General features: G+C 40.7%; 1 protein-coding gene across 1 annotated transcript in view; it reads left to right on the top strand.

Annotated features, from left to right (window-relative positions):
- LOC126235074 (Down syndrome cell adhesion molecule-like protein 1 homolog) overlaps window positions 1–22,754 on the top strand; it is a 190,267-nt gene that overhangs the window by 60,002 nt on the left and 107,511 nt on the right. The window lies entirely within an intron of this gene.

The following is a 22,754-nucleotide window of genomic DNA, read 5'->3' as shown; positions in this document are numbered from 1 at the left end:
GTAGGCAAAATGTTCTAGTATTCTTTAATTTAATAAGAAGTTTTATTACTATCTGTAATGGTAATTAATGACACCTACGCAGTTTTTTTTTAAACAGTACCGTACATTGTGTGGCTGCAAGTAGTGGTTGTAACAAATCTCTCATCACAAAATCAAGAAGTTATTATTAAATCTTGCATGAGAGCAACTGTTCCGAAGTTCTTAGGACATCTAAATAGTGGAGCGATGTGACCAACAGTTTCACGTATTCGATTCCCATCTCGTGAGTGCAAGGCGTGGTGCTGTAGAAGTTATTTCTTTTCAGATAAATGTCTCAACAGGCTGAGAGAGCAACTCAGGGAATCCCAATTGGGAATTTTTCAGGGCGGATTGTCATTTGAGGCATTCACCTAGCCACCAAGGGAAACTCCCCGAAAAACTTTTTCGGACTGGAGAACTGGAAATGTTCTAATTCATTTCTGAGACAATGTTATCCATTATCCTGGAAAAAAATCAAAATTTTATGTATATGCAAGCGTATGTGGTTGTGTGTGTGTGTGTGTGTGTGTGTGTGTGTGTGTGTGTGTGTGTGTGTGCGTTGAGTTTTGCGTTTGTATGAACAACTGATGACTCTCCTACTGACGTCTCGAGTGACAGATTACTGAAACACGCCAGCGAGTTCTCGTCTGAAAATAATACTATCGGTTTTTGTTAAAGGGATCACTGAAACCTGCTCTGCCACTTCCCACCTTTGCAATGCCGTTAGGCACATTGACTGCTCCTTACGACATGGATATTCGAACTAACGCCTCTTATTATCCCACAGTTCCTAAAGAAAAACAATTTTGTTAAAATCACGCACACTTTCGGAACGTCTTTTCAGTAGATCCGCTTGCACAGGATGATGAACTACACTTAACTTCGCTACTGCTAAGGAAAGAGTATAGTAACACAGCTATTAGTTTAATGAATTTTGTTGTGTAATGGATTTGTCAAGCTGTGAACTACAGTGGGGAACAAGTATTCACTTTTCACGTTTTCTTCATTCACATGACGACTTATGTAGAACAACAGGTACAAGTCATCTACTTTTTTTTAATATTTTCATCCCCTTCCTCTAAAGATAGAACATGCTGTTCCAGTAATGACCTATTAAAGAGTCGAGGGCTTTTCAGCCAAATACTAAGTGAAATGGTAGTGGAATAGAGGGACTCACAATCGGGACCATTTGCAGGGGAATTCCAGTTCAAGCATTCTCCTTACAACCAAGGCCTACCTCCCGAAAACCTTGGTCAAATTTTTAATTTGATTCTGGAACGATATGTCCTAGAAAAAAAGTATGTCCTTGTCAATTCGTTCATGTGTAGGCTTGCCAGATGTCCGGATTTTTACGATCGCGTGCAGCCTACATGCAAGTCCCTTTCGTCCCGCTTTTGTCAGACTTGTTAGTGATTGAGTAGAGAACGCACAACTAAGGCGCGTTCCAAGCTAATGACGTATGCGCAAACATTAGTGTAAGAAGGAGTAGGGAGATATACTGTGGGTGTATGCTATTTCTTACATCTGTGTCCTGTGTCTTTGCTCACAGGCCGAACGAGCCCCACGCACAATGCCACAAGAACGCTACGCGCAGAGCGAGCGAGACAAGGTAGAATGGGCCCATTAGCAATTTCGACCCGTTCCTGCCCCAGCACACTCGCGCATGGCTTCTAACAGTGTTGAGACAGACAGCTAGTGATACCATTATTAGTTCAGCCACGTTGAAGATTGACCACGCAAAACACCAACTGTAATTAATTATTAATAAACGACTAACAACACCCAACTAATTCTGTTTATATTCAAAATAGGTAGTCCAGCTTTTAGGGCAAAAAGTCCGGCTAAACACATATAAAACGGAGTCCATTTTGCTATATTTCAATACTGCTACGCTATTGATGTGTATACTACTAATGAAAAGAACGAATGCAGGTTTCGTCTGTGAGCGCAAATCTGTTTGTCAAAGTTAACACTGTGTTACAAACATGAAGGTAAAAAATAATTGGAGTTTTCATAACGTCAAAAACTTGAAGTTGACGTCCGCCATCTTAGTTCTCCAAAAACATTACCTCCAGGCATTGGCCAGGACAACATAGAACCGGAGCTCTTAAAATCCGATATTGAAATTAATGTTAAAATGCTCCATCCCTTGCTGCAGCATATTTGGCCTGAAGGGAAATCTCCAAAAGAGTGGTAAAAGGGTTTGGTGCTAAAGCTCCTAAAAAAGGGAAATTTGTCTGACTGTAACAACTGGCGTGGTATTACATTGTTGTCAGTGCCCAGTAAGGTCCTCACTAGAATTATTTTAAACAGAATTAAAGAGTCCCTTGAAACTCGACTGCGTAAAGAACAGGCCGGTTTTAGGGCAGAACGCAGTTGTGTTGATCTTATTAATAGTCTTAGGATCATTTTAGAACAAAACAAAGAATTTCATGCCACAATGTACCTGGCACTCATTGATTTTCGAAAGGCCTTCGATTCCGTGAAACATAAATTGCTCTGGCTGGTGTTGCGGAAGTATGGTATACCACAGAAAATATTAAACATCATAAAAGATCTATATGATGGCTACAAATGTTGTGTACTCCACAGGGGAAATATGTCAGAGAACATAAAAGTAACAACTGGAGTCCAGCAGGGTTACATTTTATCACCAACACTTTTTCCACTTGTTCTAGACTCAGTTATGAGAAGAGTCACAGCAGGCAGGAGACGAGGAATCCAATGGGAGATTCATGAACGTCTGGAGGATTTGGATTTTGCTGACGGTATAGTTTTATTAGCTCAAAGGCTGACTGATATGCAAGGTCAATTAAACTTGCTGAAAGAAGAAGCAGAGAGTGCTGGCCTCAAGATGAGTATAGGCAAAACAACGGAAATGAGAGTAAATTCAGGGAACACTGTTAACAGGTGAGCAGGGGGTGGAACCTGTCAACTCATTCCTGTATCTGGGTAGTATAGTGACGGAAGATGGTGGAACTGGAAATAACATGAAAAACAACATTAAAAAGGAAAATACTGCCTTCAAACAATTGTACCCAATATGGAAAAATAGAAATATCAGGTACAAAACAAAAACACGTATTTTTAATACAAATGTGAAGGCTGTCCTTCTATACGCCAGTGAGAGCTGGAAAATGGATAAAAAGATAACATCCCGGTTACAAAGCTTAATAAATAGATGTCTCCGACGCATCATGAACATCTGGTGGCCAGAAAAAATATGTAGTGAGGAGCTATGGCGATTAACAAACCAGATGCCTATAGAAGACCAGATACGAGAGAGAAAGTGGGTGTGGTTGGGGCACACATTGAGAAAACTAGATGGAGCCATTCATAAAAAAGCATTGGAACGGAATCCCCAGGGAACAAGGAAGAGAGGAAGACCTAGGGGCACATGGAAGAGGATAGTGGAAGGGAAAGCGAAAAGAGTTGGCAAGACCTGGGCAGAACTGAGACAATTGTCCAAAGACAGAGACGGATGCCGAGCCTGTATGCCCTATGCCTCCATAGGGACCAAAGGAATTAAGTGAAGTAATTCATTTTGAATGTTTCGAGTAGTGGAAGTTGTTTAATCAAAAATGCCAGTTTGCATTGTTTATGGGTGTACAACTCGGTCTGATCGTAGTCTAAGTATAAAGGCACGTGTAAATATAGATTTCCTAGGAGAAAGCGTGTGGATATTGAACGAATAAAATGAGACCTGCCTTCTGTAATATATGTCATTGGTTGAAATATTAGAAAGCGGAACATTATTCTGGTAATCCATATAAATTGCTTTCTTAATTACAGATTTTTCGGACTTCAAACGTTCGGACGTTTAACCTCGTAAATCTTGTCAGATTTCCTCTCATTTAGTTCATTTTGAGTCGTTAGATGTTGTTTCACGTTATTCAAAACTTTTATCTGAGTTGCATCTTTCTCGTTGTTTATCAAGTTTAGAATAGTCGGCTCTATATTTCACGCTGAACATGTGTTAGTTCTGGGGCACCCAAAACTTACGTCGTAGTTAGCCACAAAATCAGTCGATATTGTTGGTATCACACAGGGTTTGGAGAATTTTTCTCTGCATATAACAAGTGTAACTTTCGAATAATAGCCGGCCGCTGTTGCCGTGCGGTTCTAGACGCTTCAGTCGGGAACCGCGTTACTGCTTCGGTCGCAGGTTCGAATCCTGCCTCGGGCATGGATATGTGTGATGTCCTTAAGTTAGTTAGGTTTAAGTATTTCTTAGTCTAGGGCATTGATGACCTCAGATGTGAAGTCCCATAGTGCTTAGAGCCATTTGAACCATTTCGAATAATAAGTTCGTGTGGTAAACATAACCGTCTGCTATAATGAATGTTACAATGTGATTCACGGCCTCTCAGTGACTGTATATGCTAATTCACTTTACATACTGTTTCTCTCTTAAGTTGGTTCGGTTTAGTGTTATGTGTTCCTCTGGTCTCCACATACGTTTTCCCTATAGCTGTCAATGCTTTTTTAAGGGTAATATGTCTGTTGGTGATGCCATGCAGTGCCAAGAAAGTTGACGGAAATGGCTGAACATCCCGTGTTTGTCCGTCTCTATTAATAAGCACTTTATACTCGTAGTTTAATCTATTCCTTTCTATAAATAGTTTTTCTGCGCCGAATGTTGCTAACAGGAATAGTAAGTTTCCTTGGCTCGGAAATCAAGTCGAATTTACATTTGCCAGGTAGCACTACTTGACAATGAATATTCCCACGTGTACCCAATCGTTAACAACCAATCTTTTAACAGAATTTTTGGATTGCATCTATTTAAATCTAAATTTCAACTAATTTTGCTGGTGCAAACCTGTACAGAAGTTATAGCAACAAATTAAATTAAAATGCCGATTAATCTTCTTACAGTGATATTGATTTCGATAATTAAAGTGAAATTACACTGACAGTCCATCATAAATTTGAAACAACAAGCATTACGCTACCTTTGAACTCTACAACAGACTAAATAAGCAGCTCACTGAAATTCTACGTTCACTACCTTTTGAAGTTATTGTAAATTAAAATGTAGGTTTAAAGTTTCAAGTATTTATACACACTATCCCATTTGCTGATATGGATAGCCAATCTATTGGCATGAAGGCTTTAGTGATGTAATCTAATTAATTGTGCGTACCAGCGTATTTTGTACAATCGACGATAAGGTGATTCACACAGTTGTTGCGTCAGCGTGGCAGAAAATATGTTTCCGTTAAAAGACAGAACTGGCAAATGTTGACGTATTTCCTGGACTGAGGCCTCTCGACAGTCCAAACACCGTCATACCACCATTTTGCCTCGCTCAAAGACAACTGCTGTCCGACGCAGCATGCTGCTCCGCAGAATATTGAGCTGCAGTGTACAACAAACAGTCGCGAAGCTCTATAGGCCAAAAAAGTGCAACATTTTGACGGCTGCATTGATGCTAGCGCCCCAAGTGGCTGCCTTGTAGCAGCAGAAGATATAAACTGAGAAATTACTATTTTCAATGCTGTTACATATTTCTCAGTCACCAAACGAGGCGGCGATTTTTCCACTTCGAAGAGGAAAATATCATTATGTAACATCACGACTTCTATTAATGTTAACATATAATAGTAAAATCTGAGTGGAATATAATATATAATAATAATATAACTGCTCGCAGTAGTCGAGTCGTGATCGTATCACCAAAAATCCTTTAATAGTAGACATGAGTAGCACCTGATGTGTTTAAATTGAAAAGGAAGTGAGTATATATGCGAGATTGCCACTTACTTTCTGAGGTTTAGCGTCGCTTGTAGCTAGATTCATGAGTTTCTTTATGGACTTCAGACTCATACATTAAAAGTAGGCACGAGTTTTACATTCTTGGACATAAGAAGCTGTTTGTTTTTATACCTTCTGGCGTAGTCCTCAATTCTATGCTTTGCGTTTATCGAGGTATTTAAATATATAGAGGGTGTTTTAAAAACACTTTTACAAACTTTGGGGTCGGGTGCCTTACACCGAGGCAAGACAAAAAGTTCATACAGACATATGTCTTGAAATCCTGTTTTCGAGTTATTAAAGACAGTCCTGATAGAGCCCAGCAACCACGTTTATATATACGCCCATTTGACTCATTGTATCCTAGATGGCTTTGTGTTGCCAGGGAGACTTGTTTACAGTCTTCATTTGTCTGTCGTTAAGGTTTTCATTACGTGCATTTACTGCAACCTGTCTAGTAGGACCATACGTTCTCCCCGCACGTATTGTTAACATCTACCGAATACGATAAATGCTTTAAATTTTCTACATTCTGGGGCCAATTCTGTTTGCCAGAAACTATTCCGTAAATCAGTTGATGAAAATATCTTACCACCGTGGAAGTTTTGTATCAATTACTCTAATTTTTCTGGGCGATCTATCTCAGTGATTATGATTGTGTTGATCTGTCTGGAATGAAGCACTAACCTGATGCTCCCATCTCGTTTTTGTACAACATGGAGCGGGCTGTTATATGTGGAGGTAGCTGGTTCAATAATATCATCATCTAACATTTTAGATATCTTCTGGAATACTTTATTCCTGTAGCTTAATGGGATTGTATAGGGTGGCACTCTAAATGGTTTGTGCTGTTTTACTTCAAACTTGTACTGAAAGTGTTTAATACTGCCAGTCTTAGGTAAAAATACCTCTGCTTTATCTCGTAAAATACCCTCTAATTCTCTTTTACTGTGTTCCGAAATAACTTGAACTTCTTGAAATTTTTCGTCGATTTCTTTATGGACTTCTAACATGAGTTGAGGCGATTCCCCCTTTTGTGCATACCATTCTAATTCTTCATCCTCGTTATCTCGCATCATACTTAATTGTTTGTTTATAACTGGTATTTCTTCTAATTTTATCTTTTGCTTAAAGAGAAGTGTGGCATTCCCGAATGTTACCCTACCTTTCCCCATATCTATTATCGCTCGTCTCTCATTTAAAAAATCTGCACCTATAATCAAATCTACAGTTAGTTTAGGTATAATCACGAAACTTCCTGGCAGATTAAAACTGTGTGCCCGACCGAGACTCGAACTCGGGACCTTTGCCTTCCAGGGCAAGTGATCTACCATCTTTTTTTTTTTTAATCTCTTTTTGTTCGATATTGATCGTTCTATTTGTTCGGGGCGGACGTCCTATGACACTTACTGTAGTTCACCGTTGATATACTAACTCAGTTTTTTTTATTACAGAGGGCAGTTTAACCCTCTGACCGAACATACTGAGCTACCGTGCCGGCAACAATCTGAGCTACGGAAGCACGACCCACATCCGGTCCTCACAGCTTTACTTCTGCCAGTATCTCGTCTCCTACCTTCCAAACTTTACAGAAGCTCTCCTGCGAACCTTACAGAACTAGCACTCCTGAAAGAAAGGATACTGCGGAGACATGGCTTAGCCACAGCCTGGGGGATGTTTCCAGAATGAGATTTTCACTCTGCAGCGGAGTGTGCGCTGATATGAAACTTCCTGGCAGATTAAAACTGTGTGCCCGACCGAGTTCGAGTCTCAGATTGCATTGAACTGTGCGGTGACACGTTTCTGCTCGCATTCCTTGTGTTGAGTGGTAAATTCGAGGGCGAATTTCTCCGAAGGGTGGAGGAATGTTGAGTGGTACTTAAGATAAGTAAATAAATTAGTGAAATCAAAGTGAAGTAGAAATTAGAAAATAAATGAAAAACTTGGTTTAGTTTAGAGAGTTACATACTGGCAAACAGCGGGCAGAACAGCAGAGCAGAAGAGACAATGACCGTGTAGTCAGCAAGTTCCACATAAGCGGACGCTGTCGATTCAGCTGTCAGCGCATCGCCCAACTGGCTCACGTGTTTCTCAGTTGTCACATGTGAGCAAAGGCCCTCGCCTACATTCCAAGAGCCAATGACCGACGTTAAGAAGATTCTTCCAGAAGCTTTTCAACGTGACAGAAGAGGCAATGACCGTGAAGTCGTTCACCTCCAGTAAACTGAAGTGAATAAATACGCGAGACGCAGTGGGACCGACAGACGAAGGAAGAAGAGAAGAGTAGCAGTTGTTTTCAGTCAGTTTCGCTGCTGAAGACCGTCATGCAAGAAGAGACTACATCACACACAGACGCACCAAGTCCGCCGCTATAAAGGAATAGCAAGCATCAGCCTCGGCGCCAGAAGACAGAAGTTAAAAGGTATTTGAAGTCTGATTTTTACGTACCCGGGTGACTCGTGAGGACGAGAAGGAGACGGCCTCACATCAGCAGTCACCTGTGAGCTGGGATGAAGATCTGACAGCCGAAGACTGGCAAGCGGGAGTCCGTTGTTCGAGTCCAGGACACTGGCCTTCCCCCGCCGCGCCGCTCCGCTGGCCGACGCACAACACACGCGGCCGCTTAGAGAAGAGAAACACTGGGACACTACATCCAAGGTATCACCATCCAATGCACGACTTCGCTCGCAATAATTAAATGGCCCACCTCGTGCTGCGCGTCTCCAATCAACTGGGCGAGACGGCGACACGAGATACACACTGCCACGCGTAATCAGACGCCGCCGCTGCAGCAGCAGAAGGCTTCGCAAACGACACAGCTGCCTTTCTCCGAGCCAGAACATCGAGTAAGGAAACAGTTGTACAAATCTTAAATAAAAGTTATCTTATGTAAAAATGCTGTTTCATTCTACCTCATACCCGAGCCAAGGAAGAACCCACCCTGCCCACATGTTGTTAAGAGAGAAAAATTAATTAATTTAGTATTTTCACCCTGACAGAATGCTTTAGAATCAAATGTCCTTTGCAGTAATGCTCATCCTGACAATTGACTAGCATCAAAAGGGAAAACCCAGTTACATTTAGTATCACAAGTGTTACATTTGGTGTCAGAGAAAAAACCCTTGGCTCAATGTTGTTGTTGTTGTGGTCTTCAGTCCTGAGATATGAGGTGTGAATGACAGTCACTAAAGGTCTACAATTAGTATTGTTGAATGTGTGAAAGGATAATGGTTTGCATAGCAGTTGGATAATTTTCTTTATTCAGAAGTGTATTTTCTGTCATAATTTTAAGAGTTTGTCGAAAATATTTAAACATCTTTTTCATTCAATGTAGTAAGATTGTGTAACTAATAGTTGTAAAATGATGACATGAAATCGTACAAAGTCAGAGTCAGCACCACAAGCGGTTTCTACTGAGGAAGCTATTCAGAGCTTAGTTAATCAAATAGCACAGCTTAAAAATGATAATAATGCATTATTTAAACAATTGTGTGAGGTTAGGCAAACCAGTTCAATCCCTCCCTCCCTAGATTCCTCAGCAGCAGCCTTGGTAACTCCTTTTTCAGGTAAACCTGGTGAGGACATAACAGCCTTTTTTGATGATTTGGTAGCAGCTGCAAAGTTAGGATCATGGTCAGATGAACAGCTCTTACAAATGACAAAGTTAAGATTGATAGGAGAAACTAATGCACACGTATTATACCATGAAGAATTACGGAATGCTCCTACATTTGAGGAACTGAAGAAAGGATTACTTAAACGTTTTCAAAAACAGAACAGCTGTAGATTTTATAGGGAACAGTTAAACACTATCACTCAGAGGCAAAACGAGTCGTTAGAAAGCTTTGTAGATAGGATTAGAAAAGTTAATATTAACACCTATCAGTTGACAACCAGTGATGAAGCAAATAAAGTTATTTTACAAGAGGCAGAAGATAGAGCTCTGGATACATTTTTACGTGGGTTACCTCCTTTAACGTCCCGTCGTGTCACGGCAGAGTTTCCTAAAAATTTAGCAGAAGCTGTATCTGTGGCGACGGCTTTCGAAGAAATAGACATTGCCACCAGATACAAGGAGAAGCGAAATGTATTTTCAGCAGGAGTACGATGTTTTAGGTGCGATCGACAGGGACATATAGCAAAAAACTGCAGACAACCTCAATGCACTAATTATCAAAGAATAGGTCACACATTCGAGGAATGCAGGTCTAAGAAAGTTTTTGCAAATAGAAATCAGTTAAACTCAAACGGGAATGTCGGAGCCACTGCCAGGCGTTCCCAATAAAATTTCATGCTATTAAGACGAATGTGAAGGTGGAATTCTGATTATCTGCTACCATACAGGATAAAGAGGCAAGGGTACTGGTGGATACAGGCGCAATTGTATCAATAGTGAGTAATGAATGCATTGGAGAAAAGAAAAATGACCCTCCAAGGTATAGATTGAGTGGGGTAGGAGGAGGTACAGTGAAGTCGTTAGGATGTACATCACTGATTTTCTATATTCACGGTGTACAATTTCAAGAAGATATAGAAGTGGTAACAAAGGTAACTGATGGGTACGACGCGATCCTAGGGCTGGATTTCCTGAATAAACATGACGCTAAAATCGACGTCAGACAGCAAACTGTAGAACTTAGCGGAATAGTCTTTCAGCTAGGTGACACCGCTGCAAAGGGCTCGCTGCTGCAAGATTTCCCCAACTGGAAGGCGAAATCAGCTACACTGCGTGCAACGTCCTTCATGGTTGATTCACGGGATAAGATACCATTTGGCTCAGGAAAACTTTTCTGGATGAACGTTGACCCCGAGGTATCTACAGATACAGTGTGTCTAATAGAACCACTAGAGGAAAATGAGGAATCAGATGTATCACATTGCTTTGTACGTAGAAGTGTTGTATGGGTTCAAGATGTTGAGGGAGAAAGAAAAGTACCGGTACATATTGACAATTTCGGAGTGGAGGACAATGAGTTGCATAAGGGAATATTAGTAGCTACAGTCAGTACTTTTGAAGAAGAAGATTTCATTTGGTCAAATATTGATGATGGTCAGAAACCAGACGCCTATAAAACCGCATTACGCCAGAAAATTGAGCATTTGCAAGGAAAGGATAATGACACGATAGAAGCAGCTTTAGTTGAGTTCCAAGATTTATTTAATGCAGAAGGTCCACTGCCAGCAGCAGATATCACACAGCATAGGATCCCAACAGGAAATAGCCCCCCAGTTTATAGGAACCCTTATGGAGTTCCGCATTACTTGCAGCCAGTACTGGATGAATTTTTAGAACAGCATCTAAAAGATGGAATTATAAAATATTCTGATTCACCTCATAATTCAAATACTGTAATTATTCCAAAGAAGTCTTCCGACGATACGAAACGATATAGATTTTGTTGTGACTACAGACACCTTAACAAACAAACTATCTCAGATGTTTATCCTCTTCCAAACATTACAGATATCATTGACAGTTTGGGTAACAGTAAATACTTTTCAACAATCAATTTACGTAGCGGATATCATCAGTTGGAAGTTGCAAAAAAATGGTTCAAATGGCTCTGAGCACTATGGGACTCAACTGCTGTGGTCATCAGTCCCCTAGAACTTAGAACTACTTAAACCTAACTAACCTAAGGACATCACACACATCCATGCCCGAGGCAGGATTCGAACCTGCGACCGCAGCAGTCGCACGGTTCCGGACTGCGCGCCTAGAACCGCGAGACCACCGCGGCCGGCCTGGAAGTTGCACCTGAAGATAGGTATAAAACAGCATTTTCTACCCCTGGAGGCCACTGGCAATTTAAAAGAATGCCTTTCGGTTTGAAAAATGCACCAGCAACTTTTCAAAAACTACTCGATGGAGTATTGCGAGGACTCAAAACTCAGCAATGTTGTGTATATCTAGACGATATTATTGTATTCTCCAAAGACATTAATGAACATGCTGTGCGTCTTCGTAATGTTTTCCAGAGGCTTAGAAAAGCTAAATTAACATTAAATATGGAAAAATGTAGTTTTGCATTGACAGAAGTTACATTCCTAGGGCATGTCATTAGTGAAAAAGGAATTAAAACAGATCCTCGATTAATTTCGGCAGTTAAGGACTTCCCAACACTACAACGCGTTAAGGAAGTACAAAGTTTCATTGGTCTCGCATCGTATTACCGAAAATATGTTCAAAATTTTGCTGAAATTGCCAAACCCTTAACCCAATTATTGAAAAAGGGTGCAAAATTTCATTGGTCTGAAGATTGTGAATCAGCATTTCAAACCCTTAAAGATAAGTTAACACACAGTCCAGTATTAGCCTACCCAGATTATAATAAAGAATTTATTTTATCCTGTGACGCAAGTGGTCATTCAGTAGGAGTTGTTTTGAGTCAGAATATTAATGGCGCGGAACACCCCATAGCCTACGCTTCGAGACAACTAACAACAGCAGAAAGAAATTATTCCACAATGGAGAAAGAATTGTTAAGTGTTATTTATGGCATCAAATACTTTAAGTGCAACTTGTATGGTAGGAAATTCAAGGTTATTACAGACCACGCAGCTTTAAAATGGTTGCTTGGGTTAAAGGATCCATCTAGTCGTCTTACCCGTTGGGCCCTATGTCTTTCCGAAATGGATTTCGAAGTTATCCACAAACCAGGCATAAAACACACGAATGCAGATTGCCTAAGTCGGAAAATAGCACTTTTGGAAGCAACAGGCCGAGATACTGAAGACTGGAGAAAGGCACAAGATGAGGATGCAGAATGCAAAAAATACACAACTCAAAAACAATTTTGCTTTGAAGATGGTGTATTATGCCGTAAAACAAAACTCGGACCGCGAATTGTTGTTCCCCAACACCTTAGACAAGAAATAATGGAAGAGGCCCAAGATCATATCCTTGCAGGACACGGTGGACTACGGACAACCGAAAGACGTGTAGCAGAGCGATTTTGGTGGCAAACCAGAAAGCAGGATGTTGCGCAGTACGTTCGTAATTGCATTGGGTGCGCACAACGAGCTGAACTTTCTCGTTCAAAAATACCCTTACAGAGGCTCCCCGAGGCTTCATGTCCATTTCAAATCTGTGTACTGGATCTCTACGGGCCATTTCATAAAACACCTGCTGGTAATAAGTATGTTCTTACGATTATAGATCACTTTTCATGCTATCTAGCTATGGTGAGTCTCCCAGATCAGCAAGCAAATACAGTTGCCAAAGCTTTAATTAACAACTGGATACTTAAATTTGGCGTACCAGAAGTTATTATCACAGATCAGGGATCTAATTTTATGTCTGAATTAATGAAACAGCTTTGCCACTTACTAAAAATACGTAAATTACGCACAACTCCGTTACACCCTCAGTGCAATGGACGCACAGAAAGAGTTCATCGGAGAATTGGCAAGATGCTTAGTTATTATATTAACGAACAACATTCTAATTGGGATACGTATTTACCAATAATCGTATCGGTATACAACGCGAAAACGCATGAAGCAACTGGCATGTCACCTTATGAAGTGGTCTATGGGAGAAAAATGCCGTCCCCTTTTGATGTAATCAGGCAGAAAAACGGAAAAGTCGGAGAAACAGTAAAAGATTTCTGTCGAGTGATGAAGGATGTATGGAAAAAGGTTCAAAAATCTAATACATTGGCTTTGGAACGTCAGGAAAGATTAGGTAATGCCCAAGCTAAATATCCAATTACAAAATCGGTCAATGGGTGATGCTGTCAACCCCATACATTGCGAAAGGAAAAACGAAAAGATTTGTAACAAACTACAGAGGTCCTTATCGAATTATTGAGATCACGTCACCAGTAAACGTTAAATTGCAACTGCCTACCTGAACTACTATTGTTCATGCAAGTCGTTTAAAACCTTTTAAGGGCACTCCAGATGTAATTCCTTCAACAATAGTGTCTGCTTTTCCAAAGGGTGGAGGAAGTACCCGAAAAGGAAAAAGAGTAGCCACGCCAGCACAACATACAGATATGGCACCATACAGTCTTAGACCAAGGGTTCGAATGTCCTAGTGGAATCTTAGTAGACTGTGGATAGTATACAAATGTAAATAATTACTAAATGATAATGGTTTATTTTTTAAGAAAAAAAAGTTGAACATGGAAACATGTAGATCTTGTAGTTAACAATGTATCCCTTCTTTTCTTCCCTCTAATTTATTGGTCAGAAAACGCCATACTAGCATTTCCTACATAAAACCTATCCTACTTCAATGACTCCCTTAACAGTTCCCTTCTGAAGTCATTACATATATATTCATAAACTCACGGCAAGGCAAAACTGATGCCAATGTTATGATGCAACATGTTTTAAAATTAAAAATTGAACACAAAACTAAAATTATAATGCTAGGAACGGGTATATCTGGAAACTTTGTGTTTGTGTTTCTGCTTTGCACAGTTTTCTTTTATTTAAGACGGAAAAATAAGCCAAATAACAATATACCACTTCATCAAATCCCTGTCAATTGGATACCACACTCTTAACTGGTGTACTTCAGTGGTTACTTTTGAGCATTAGTGTACTAATTTTGTTTATGTACTTCAGTATTTATTGAACAGTCTCATCTTAAAATAAACAATACCGTAGAATTGATAGTCTTGCATTAATATAGGGTAGATTAAACAGGTGTTGCTATGTAACTTTCTAAGTGAAAAATCTATTTTTGTTTATTCATTGTTATCAAGATTTGTTACACTTATTATAACGATTTTTGTGTGAACTATATGATTCATAAGCGTACAGTGCTTTAGTAAAGTGATAAAGTATTTTCAACATACTTAATGTGAAGTGTGTGTAATCGCCTAAGTCGAGAGTTTTCATTGCTTGTGTTAGTGGTTTTGCAGTGTGAAGAGTGGAGGAATGTTGAGTGGTAAATTCGAGGGCGAATTTGTCTGAAAGGGTGGAGGAATGTTGAGTGGTACTTAAGATAAGTAAATAAATTAGTGAAATCAAAGTGAAGTAGAAATTAGAAAATAAATGAAAAACTTGGTTTAGTTTAGAGAGTTACATACTGGCAAACAGCGGGCAGAACAGCAGAGCAGAAGAGACAATGACCGTGAAGTCAGCAAGTTCCACATAAGCGGACACTGTCGATTCAGCCGTCAGCACATCGCCCGACTGGCTCACGTGTTTCTCAGTTGTCACATGTGAGCAAAGGCCCTCGCCTACATTCCAAGAGCCAATGACCGACGTTAAGAAGATTCTTCCAGAAGCTTTTCAACGTGACAGAAGAGACAATTACCGTGAAGTCGTTCACCTCCAGTAAACTGAAGTGAATAAATACGCGAGACGCAGTGGGACCGACAGACGAAGGAAGAAGAGAAGAGTAGCAGTTGTTTTCAGTCAGTTTCGCTGCTGAAGACCGTCATGCAAGAAGAGACTACATCACACTCAGACGCACCAAGTCCGCCGCTGTAATGGAATAGCAAGCAGCAGCCTCGGCGCCAGAAGACAGAAGTTAAAAGGTATTTGAAGTCTGATTTTTACATACCCGGGTGACTCGTGAGGACGAGAAGGAGACGGCCTCACATCAGCAGTCACCTGTGAGCTGGGATGAAGATCTGACAGCCGAAGACTGGCAAGCGGGAGTCCGTTGTTTGAGTCCAGGACACTGGCCTTCCCCCGCCGCGCCGCTCCGCTGGCCGACGCACAACACACGCGGCCACTTAGAGAAGAGAAACACTGGGACGCCACATCCAAGGTATCACCATCCGATGCACGACTTCGCTCACAATAATTAAACGGGCCATCTCACGCTGCGCGTCTCCAGTCAACTGGGTGAGACGGCGACACGAGATACACAGTGCCACACGTAATCAGACGCCGCCGCTGCAGCAGCAGAAGGCTTCGCAAACGACACAGCTGCCGTTCTCCGAGCCAGAACATCGAGTAAGGAAACAGTTGTACAAATCTTAAATAAAAGTTATCTTATGTAAAAATGCTGTTTCATTCTACCTCATACCCGAGCCAAGGAAGAACTCACCCTGCCCACATGTTAAGAGAGAAAAATTAATTAATTTAGTATTTTCACCCTGACAGAATGCTTTAGAATCAAATGCCCTTTGCAGTAATGCTCATCCTGACAATTGACTAGCATCAAAAGGGAAAACCCAGTTACATTTAGTATCACAAGTCTTACACTTGTACTCTGTGGTGAGGGAGCTCTCATTACTTGTACTATGGGTTCTACATATGCAAGACGCAGGTTAGAATCCTCATCGGCTGTCTCTCTACTTTCCTGCTCCTCTGTCGTATGCTGACTTACGTTTCCTATGCCTTGACGTACATTATCCTCGTTATGGTGCGTTAACTGTCCTATTTCTCGCGATACTGCATCGTCTGTTGTACTGTCCTCTATTCTCTGTCCATCTTCATGCTGGGTCTGTACCTCAATTCGGTCAAGGTCTCGATTTGCCATTTCTAATCTTTCCGAATCCCTTATTTTCTGTTTTAAAAGCAATTCACGCGCCCTACTTCGCGTCAACATGCGCTCATACGAACTCACGCGTTTCATAAACTTTTTGTTCACACGACTTGACACTTACTATACCCAAGACTGACAATGCATTCACTTACTTATTTGGTCAGAACCAACTTGTCAACGATGTATCCGCCACCTTTGCGCTTGCATTGGAGAGAAAACTTAATTCTAACAATATTAAAATTCATAACTTAATTATGCTATTGTCTCTGCTAGAATGTCTCTCTTTCTATTGAATACTTTCTTACTATCTATCGCTGCAGCTACTGTTTTCAACTATTTATGCCCTTCAAAAAAGAAATTTATCAGGAAAAAATTTTAACAGGATATTTTTCTGACCTAGTTGGGCATGTGGTCGACCTTCAATCATGGTATTTTACCATCCTGGCAGGGTCGCAATTCTCTAACATTCTGCGTGGTGTCTGTTTGTTCTAAGTCGTGTCTCCCTACCACTTTCGCGCAACGACGCTCTGAGTGTGTTTTTCAGGGAATTGACTAGTTTGAACCTGGGACCTGTTGCCGGTAAGGAGACGCCAGACCACACATGACATGTAGAGTTCAGAAGAGTTCAGTGAGACTAGCGATGATATAATCAAATACTTAATGATTTCAGCGTCAGCTCCACTGCACTCCCTGTAAAAGAATCTTAATACTAACTAAATTTAGTGGAAGGGGTTCAAGGCTTTCCTATTTTTAGTTAGCTGGTAAAATAACGTCAAAAAAGCAGTTAAGTTTACCATTGGAAATTTTATTCTACTCACAAAACATTGTTTATAAATTGCACCATAGATAAAAGGAAATATTTTAATACAGGATGATAAAAACCAACTGTGTTCAACAAAAATGTGAACGAACATTTCCAAGTTCTACAATGGATCGAAGGATGGTTTACAGTGACCCTCAATTATCTTTAATTACTTATCTTACTTGTCGTAAATTACAGTGGCTGATGTGGCTTCTCAATAATTATATTACAGAAAAATCATCGCGTTTCAGATTTTTACTTCAAGTAGCAAATGTGAACACCATGAGATTTAATTGACGATCGATTACGTAAAAAGGGGGTGTAACAGATGAGACTTCTGCAGTTCTGAGTGAAGCTTTATGCGCTGTTATCTACATCTACATGACTACGCTGCAATTCACATTTAAGTGCTTGGCAGAGGGTTCGTCGAACCACAATCATACTATCTCTCTACCATTCCACTCCCGAACAGCGCGCGGGAAAAACGAACACCTAAACCTTTCTGTTCGAGCTCTGATTTCTCTTATTTTATTTTGATGATCATTCCTACCTATGTAGGTTGGGCTCAACAAAATATTTTCGCATTCGGAAGAGAAAGTTGGTGACTGAAATTTCGTAAATAGATCTCGCCGCGACGAAAAACATCTTTGCTGTAATGACTTCCATCCCAATTCGCGTATCATATCTGCCACACTCTCTCCCCTACTACGTAATACAAAACGAGCTGCCCTTTTTTGCTCCCTTTCGATGCCCTCCGTCAATCCCACCTGGTAAGGATCCCACACCGCGCAGCAATATTCTAACAGAGGACGAACGAGTGTAGTATAAGCTGTCTCTTTAGTGGACTTGTTGCATCTTCTAAGTGTCCTGCCAATGAAACGCAACCTTTGCCTCGCCTTCCCCACAATATTATCTATGTGGTCTTTCCAACTGAAGTTGTTCGTAATTTTAACACCCAGGTACTTAGTTGAATTGACAGCCTTGAGAATTGTACTATTTATCGAGTAATCGAATTCCAACGGATTTCTTTTGGAACTCATGTGGATCACCTCACACTTTTCGTTATTTAGCGTCAACTGCCACCTGCCACACCATACAGCAATCTTTTCTAAATCGCTTTGCAACTGATACTGGTCTTCAGATGACCTTACTAGACGGTAAATTACAGCATCATCTGCGAACAACCTAAGAGAACTTCTCAGATTGTCACACAGGTCATTTATATAGATCAGGAACAGCAGAGGTCCCAGGATGCTTCCCTGGGGAACACCTGATATCACTTCAGTTTTACTCGATGATTTGCCGTCTATTACTACGAACTACGACCTTCCTGACAGGAAATCACGAATCCAGTCGCACAACTGAGACGATACCCCATAGGCCCGCAGCTTGATTAGAAGTCGCTTGTGAGTAACGGTGTCAAAAGCTTTCCGGAAATCTAGAAATATGGAATCAACTTGAGATCCCCTGTCAATAGCGGCCATTACTTCGTGCGAATGGAGAGCTAGCTGCGTTGCACAAGAATGTTTTCTGAAACCATGCTGATTACCTATCAATAGATCGTTCCCTTCAAGGTGATTCATAATGTTTGAATACAGTATATGCTCCAAAACCCTACTGCAAACCGACATCAATGATATAGGTCTGTAGTTCGATGGAGTACTCCTACTACCCTTCTTAAACACTGGTGCGACCTGCGCAATTTTCCAATCTGTAGGTACAGATCTATTGGTGAGCGAGCGGTTGTATATGAGTGCTAAGTAGGGAGCTATTGCATCAGTGTAATCTGAAAGGAACCTAATCGGTATACAATCTGGACCTGAAGACTTGCCCGTATCAAGTGATTTGAGTTGCTTCGCAACCCCTAAGATATCTGCTTCTAAGAAACTTCTATAAAACTACGCGGCATCGCGTGCGTTCATTACCTTGTCGTTGGCTAGGAAGCGTCAGGGTGTGGCGGGCGGCGCAGCTCCATACAGCTCGCCGTCTCGGAAGCAACTCTCTCCTAACTTCTCCTTACTACAATTTACCGAAGTTGGTTTAAAAAAAAAAAAAACATCTGGCTGTGTTTTCATCTGACCAATCAGGGTCTCAATGTTAACCTTAAGCTCCACCTACAAAAATTCTGTCTATCCAATGAGAAACGTCATACTTTTCGTGGTGGGGCCATTTTTTTAACGTTTGCAACATAAAAGAGACGCGAAAAAGTCTCACACTAAAACTTGCAGCTGGTGTGGCCCTTTTAGTGTCATCATAAGATCTATACTGTTCTTCTGGAGGACTCTATCTTTTAACATGGGCTGGGGGGTGGTCCTGGCGGTTGGCTGGCGACGTGGGTGTCCGTCCCTTATCATAGGGCCTTCTAGCTTAACACGGTTCTGCTCTCGGCTTCTGTTCTCGTTTCTCCCCTCGGAACTGCGTCTGATTCACAATGGGAAGGTATGACATGCATTTAGGCATTCTTGTGTTAGTCTGTGGTATTCCATTTGCTCACTCGTTAATCGCATTACTTTGGTTAATTTAATGTCAAGATTCATTCGGAACTATGTGACATAGTGCTGGATTTCCTTATCATGTCAGGGTTTTCATGGAAGGTGTTGGATTTGCCTGACACCTTACAGTCTTACAGATATTGTCTACATGAACTTGATTCACAACACGCTCGAAGACCAACCAGTATATGAGCCCCTCGAAATAAGAAGAAAGAAGTCGTTTATGCGTGATGGAGCTCCACTACGTTTGAGTCTCGTGTTCGAGATGCGCTGGCTGGAATCTACCATGACAAATGTGTAAGTAGAGAAGGACCAGTTACATGGCCTGCACGTTCTCGCGCCGTCAGACCGTTGGATTATAATCTCTGGAGGTACCTTAAATAACTGTTGTATGAGCAGTCCACTCGGATGCAGAAGCTCTTCATGAATCTGTCACGGAAGGCTGCGAAACCATTCGAAACCATCAGGAAGTATTTGAAAGGATGCGACGGTCTATAATGTGACGAGCATGTGCGCGTTTAAAATAAAGAAGAGAACATTTCCCAATATTATTATGAGATTGTATTGATCAACTCCAAACACCTAAATCGAAAATGAAGCATATGTTTGTATGATTTTCTTCTTGTTTTGTTGTAAGGAACGTATCACCAAGTTTGTATATCCCTTCTAAATTCTCTTTCGCAGCTGTAACATTTAGTTCTCCATCATATCAGCCTGTGACGCTTTCTTCTTATCGATGCGCATGTCTTAACCTACAGCTAGCACATGTTCCATAGCAATTAGCACTAAACCTAATTCGGGTTTACCTTCTGCTAGCACTGCTGCATCATAAGTGAATTTTCTGCTCTTTAAAAAAAAATCCTTTAACTCTCTCATTTCCTCTTCGGTGAACAAATAAATATAAGAGGTGACAATAAACTTGTCCTACACGTTTCCTGGTTTTGACTTCCTATACAAATCCCTCAGCACAGATTATTCTAATTTGCTTTGAAGAAAGAGAGGGTGCGTTTCTGGCTCTCTCTGTTATCGATACCACACTGCCTAAAAAAGGAAAAACATTTTATTTCATCTCTCATTATAAAACGCCTTTCCTTATCCCACTCACTAATTTGCAGGAATATCTAAGGAATGAGCATTCAGACGCGCAGAACAGAACATCGCTGCAGTCGGTCGGTCGCCTCGACCCTCTTCACACACGAACGATTTGCCAAGCAATTCCAACCAGTATTACGAACACCATGTGTCGAGAAGTTCTGCTACGGAAAATAAACTGCTACGTTTAGCAGCAGCCGCTGTTGATCTCCGTATTCCCAAGACCATTTTCAAATAATAAATTAAGAAATATGGAAATTGTAATTTATTAAACTTGCTTCCAAACGATCTTTTTTCCTCCTTGAGAACTGCAGAGTACTTTAAAAAATATATCTGTTTTTCACTGATGCCAAATGGGTTGCGTACGACTTTCCACAGTGATAATACAATTCTGTCTCGTTTATTAGTCTTCAATTCCTTTTTCATTCCTTAGTCTTATAGCTTGACTTCAAGTATTTATACAATTTGTTTTGCTACCTCGATGTTTCTATAGAAATTTCAATGGCAGCACAGCTGATTACCATAACTCTTCTTATAAATTGTGTGATGGAGTGTTAGATGATACGGAATGACAATGCGCTAGAGTTTAGCTGTATTATATATTTGCGCTGGACATTTAAATTAAAATGTCCATTTAATATTGCGATACGTCGTTATGTTCGTAAGTTAAAAACTTTAATAATGCATATAACTGGTTCATAAATAACTCAGAATCGTCAGATGGAGCCCAATGTATAGATACTTTTACTGTTAACACCTTAAAATTTCTATTTCTGCACGACAAGCTCCAAAATGCAAATCATTTCAAAATCAGAGGGTTTATTTGCAACTTCAGACTCCACTTCTCAGCGTAGATTGTGTTCCCTGAATAACTACACAGTCCATTCAGATTAATGTGACCACCGCCCACGTTGGACATCAGCGTTTAAAAACCATTCATAGACGCCAGGTGGCAGTACTAACAGTCGAGGGTATATAAAGCGTGTCGGGGGGACGCGGAAAAACAGTGCAGTTGTTCTAACGTGGAAACGGAGAGTGTTCTCTGACGTCCAAAAAGGCATGATCATTGGCGTTAGCAAAAAAGTATGGATATAAAATCAAACTAACACTAAAGCTGCATAACGCCATTAAAATGTACAAACAGAAGATACCAGAGATAAGAACAGTCCAGATGTACTAACACACAACTGTAGCAAACAATGCAGTTTCACACTAGAAATGTCATCCCACAACACAAAGCCGGACGCTGTGGCCGAGCGGTTCTAGGAACCATGAGACTGCTACGGTCGTAGGTTCGAATCCTGCCTCGGGCATGAGTGTGTGTGATCTCCTTAGGTTAGTCAGGTTTAAGTAGTTCTAAGTTCTAGGAAACTGATGACCTCAAATGTTAAGTCCCATAGTGCTCAGAGCCATTTGAACCACAACATAAACACAAACTGGCACACCATCATACACCACAATCAGCTCACTCACAAAATTAATAGCATCTTCAAAAAATAAGGAAGACAAATTGCACAATACAAAAGAAGTTGTGCTTTTATTGAATTTCAAATTGTTTCTGGTCCTACGGAATTGTAAAGGAGTCTTATTGTACGTCTGTGATGGAAATGATTGACAGGCAGTAATGATATTGTGAATATTGGCAGTTATTCTATCTATATACTATATAGTAAGTCTATATAGTAAGTAAACAACTGTTTTACATTTTACTCACAAATAGCCGGCCGATGTGGCCGAGCAGTTCTAGGCGCTTCAGTCTGGAACCGCACGACCGCTACGTTCGCAGGTTCGAAACCTGCCTCGGGCATGGATGTGTGTGGTGTCCTTAGGTTAGTTAGGTTTAAGTAGTTCTAAGTTCTAGGAAACTGATGACCTCAAATGTTAAGTCCCATAGTGCTCAGAGCCATTTGAACCACAACACAAACACAAACTGGCACACCATCATACACCACAATCAGCTCACACACAAAATTAATAGCATCTTCAAAAAATAACGAAGACAAGTTGCACAATACAAAAGAAGTTGTGCTTTTTATTGAATTTCAAATTGTTTCTAGTCCTACGGAATTGTAAAGGAGTCTTATTGTACGTCTGTGATGGAAATGATTGACAGGCAGTAATGATATTGTGAATATTG

The sequence above is a fragment of the Schistocerca nitens genome, chromosome 2, assembly GCF_023898315.1.
Source record: "Schistocerca nitens isolate TAMUIC-IGC-003100 chromosome 2, iqSchNite1.1, whole genome shotgun sequence".
Taxonomy (NCBI): Eukaryota; Metazoa; Arthropoda; class Insecta; order Orthoptera; family Acrididae; genus Schistocerca; species Schistocerca nitens.
This window is presented reverse-complemented; position numbering and strand designations above follow the sequence as displayed.